Source organism: Mandrillus leucophaeus, unplaced genomic scaffold (assembly GCF_000951045.1).
Source record: "Mandrillus leucophaeus isolate KB7577 unplaced genomic scaffold, Mleu.le_1.0 Scaffold446, whole genome shotgun sequence".
Lineage (NCBI taxonomy): Eukaryota > Metazoa > Chordata > Mammalia > Primates > Cercopithecidae > Mandrillus > Mandrillus leucophaeus.
Genome location: NW_012104765.1, coordinates 144,194 through 147,994, shown reverse-complemented (window position 1 = coordinate 147,994; position 3,801 = coordinate 144,194). Strand labels below are relative to the sequence as shown.

The 3,801-nt window shown below is 49.2% G+C and overlaps 1 protein-coding gene across 1 annotated transcript in view; it reads left to right on the top strand.

Annotated features, from left to right (window-relative positions):
* Nucleotides 1-3,801, top strand: part of PIK3CD (phosphatidylinositol-4,5-bisphosphate 3-kinase, catalytic subunit delta) — a 51,116-nt gene that overhangs the window by 10,669 nt on the left and 36,646 nt on the right. Inside the window, exon 2 of the mRNA XM_011994191.1 lies at nt 1,581-1,685. The gene's annotated coding sequence lies outside the window, so the exon portion shown is untranslated. The remainder of the gene's footprint in view (nt 1-1,580; nt 1,686-3,801) is intronic.

Below are 3,801 nucleotides of genomic sequence, written 5' to 3'. Positions count from 1 at the left end.
GGGGGCCGAGGCAGGGGGTTGCGCTCGCGGTGGGATTCTCAGCTGTGGGCCGCGCGACGCTCTCCTCTCCTAATCTGGTTGCTTCCTTTTGTGCCCCCCGGGGGTCGGGAATCCCAGGTTTCTCGGCTGCTGCCCTTGATGGGATCCGTGGGGCCTCCAGCGGGCTTCGCACGAGGACGCGCCTGTTCGGGGCAGGCTGTTTACTTGTCGGGGACCCAGCAGTGGCTGTGCGCGTCCTCCCCTCCCCCTGCCCCCGATTCGGGACCAAGCCTCCTGCGCTCTGTCCCTCCTGAGCTGTGCCCTTGAACCCGGGGTTGGGGGGGGCTAGAGGGTGGCAGACCCGGATCCTGAGGTCCTGCGGCTTCCTCCCCAGGGGAGCGCTTTCTCCCTGGCCGCCCTCTTGTGGATTTTGTCCTGGCTCCTTATTTCCTGACCCGAATTCCTGAGGACGAATTCTCTCCTTCTCTTCCTTCTCGCCTCCCTCTGCTTTGTCTTTCCTGGTTTGAAAGGGCTTTCCTTATGATCATGTCTCATTACCCTGTGCCAGAGCTGCTATAATTTGTCGTGGTAATGGGTATTAGCCAGTCTCTTAATTGGTCAGCAATGGAAGGGATTTCTTCCTTAGCCTTTGGTGCTGACCTCCTGTTTGGTGGCAGTGCCTTGCGAAGTGCTTGCCACTCTCTCCTGGATGTTGAGGGAAGGGAGCATCCGAGCCCACATGCCTGGGCTCCCGCAGCAGGGTCCCTGGAGTATCTTTACAGGGATGGAGGCCGCAGGGAGGACTCCAGCTTGGTCCTTGGGAAATGTGTTCCTGCAACTGCCTTTTCCAGCGGGTTCCTAGGGCTCTGCTGTTTGACTCTTGGAGAAACCGGTGGTTTTGGTTTTGTGCTAAACCTAAGCCCACCTAGTGGGCTCTGGGCTGAAGTCTCCCAGCTGTGGAGGTAGCTATGCCCAGGGCCTGGGGTTGGGAGAAGGGGTTGGGTCTTTAGACTGGGCTGGTGCTCTAGTGTCTTTTTTCCCCTCTTTGGGGTTCTATTATTTCCCGGAGCGGCTGAGGTGGGGGAAGAAGCACCACAGATGCAAGGAGTGGGCGGCCTCTCCCCTCACACTCTTCCTTTTTATCTCCAGCCCAATAGGGGATGGATTTTCCTTTAGACCTGGGCCTTGAAAACAGATCCACATGGGGAATAAAGATTTCAAGTTCACCAACCTGCTTTTTGCACCCATCGAATGGAACTCGAACCCAGGCTTGGCTCAGATCAATTACTTTGCTTTCAAAAACCAAACAAAACCAACAAACAGCTCTAAAAACGATCTGAGTCATCTGAGTGCACATTCCTGCTCCAGGCACTGGAAATGCTCCTGTGGTTGGTTTCAGTACCACCAAAGGGAGCTGGGGGTGGCATTGACGCAGATGGCAAGAAAGGCCGATCAAGTGGAATATGATTGGTTTGCAAAAAGGAGAGACGGAGATGAGGCAGTTGATTTTGAGCTAGCGTCCTATAAGAGAATGCACAGGTTTCTGAAATTCTCTCTTGTTAAAATAGTTTTCTTTCTTTCTTTTCTTTTTTTTCCAACAGATGAGGAGTCAGGCCAGGGCGGGATGACACTCATTGATTCTAAAGCATCTTTAATCTGCCAGGCGGAGGGGGCTTTGTTGGTCTTTCTTGGACTATTCCAGAGAGGTAGGTCGGGGGAATGGGCCAAGTGCGTGGGGGAAGGGAAAGGAGATGTTATTTTGTAGATAGGTTAAGAATGTGAACAAAACCCATCCTCCCCGACTCTCCAGCCGAAGGAAGACTTCTCCGTAGGACTAGCATGCCCAAAGGAAGGGAGTGACCCAGATTGGTGCTAGGAGCGAATGAACGGGGAAGTGAACTAGACCTCAGCCAGTCCCAGGAGAGAGATACTGCTGCCTGGGAAAAGAAGGAATGGCTTTGCTTTGAGGAGTCCTGGAGCCCGTTATTAAGCTGCAGCATTTGGTATTTGACTCACTCTGGCCATGGTAACGTTGGGCTGGCCAGACTGGGGACAGAAATATTAAAAGTTTTCTGGAGGAAGTGGATTGGAGTTTTATAATTCTGTATTGCTTCTCAAGGAGTCCCTAGGTGGGACTATTCTGTGTCTCCAGAGAGCTGGCAGTCACTATCTCAGTAAGAGGATGCTCTGGAGTTTCTGGGACATTAGCTTAGAAGATGAATGCAGTCCTTTCATGGTGCAAATGAGGACACTGAGGCCAGAGACCGACACTGGCTGGACATTAGGTACATACAACCATCTGGGAGCCTGGGATAGCTGGGTCTGACTTGTGAGCTCCATGACTGCGAGACCTGCCGGTCCCCTTGCAAGCTCTTTCGGTGCATAATGTATTCTGTGTGTACCCAGAATTCCACCGGAGCCAATACTGTCAGTTCAGGATGGAAAGGGGCAGGGGTTAGAGTGTGGTGTCGTCCTTAAAGGCTTTTTCCTGAACCTCAGCCTCATTTTCTCTAGATCTTCGTTGGTACTTTCCAAACTTGTTTGATGATTGTGAATCTCTTTTTAAAAATCACAACATAGGCCGGGTGCGGTGGTTCACACCTGTAATCCCAGCACTTTGGGAGGCCAAGATGGGCGAATCACGAGGTCAGGAGTTCGAGACCAGCCTGGCCAACATGGTGAAACCCCGTTTCTACTAAAAATACAAAAAATTAGCTAGGTGTAGTGTTGGGCGCCTGTAATCCCAGCTACTCGGGATGCTGAGGCAGGAGAATCACTTGTACCCAGGAGGCGGAGGTTGCAGTGAGCCGAGACTGCACCACTGCACTCCAGCCCGGGCGACAGAGTGAGACTCCATCTCAAAAAAATAAATAAATAAAATCAAAATATAAAGCAGAATTTTAACCTATAAACCAGATCAAAACAGAGAGCCACTATAAGAGAAACTAGCCCAGAACTCCTCTGCTCAGCATCCTGTCCCACTCCCACCTACCTCTGAAGGCTTGCAGTGCTTCTTTGGAACCCCAGCACTCCTCTGCACATAAGCAGAAGCCATAGATCATGTAGACCCCTGTTGGAGGATTAGAATTTCTTCCATACATCTATTTATACTGACTTGATCTTTGTCTCAGAAAATGTCTTTTAATAATATTTTTAATCCTCATGCTTTTTTATTTATAAAAATATGAAATTAATGTCAAGTTTGGAAAATACCAAAAAATACAAGCATACTCGTCTATAATCTTACCGCCACCCCACCCTGCACCAGAGAAAACCACTGTTTCCTTGTCGGAGTATCCTCCCCCAAACCCCTCAGAGAGAATTCTATCTGTATCTTTTATTTATTATTATCTTTTTATTTCATTTTTGTGAGAAGGAGTCTTGCTCTGTCGCCCAGGCTGGAGTGCAATGATGCAATCTGGGCTCACTGCCACCTGCGCCTCCCGGGTTCAAGCAATTCTTCTGCCTAAGCCTCCGAAGTAGCTGGGACTACAGGTGTGAGCCACCATGCCCAGCTAATTTTTTTTTTTTTTAGTAGAGACATGGTTTTGCCATGTTGGCCAGGCTGGTCTCGAACTCCTGACCTCAAGGGATCCACCTGCCTCAGCCTCCCAAAGCACTGGGATTACAGGCGTCAGCCACTGTGCCCCAACCTGTGTCTGCACCTTTTAAAACTTGATTTTTATTTATTAGTATTAGTATAGACTTTGACATAAACATAACAATTGAATGTATATGTATTTCTCTGTTCTGTTTCAAAATCCCACTAAAATGAAAGTAAAGGAATAAGAAAAAATGTAAATTTTTTTTTTTTTTTTTTTT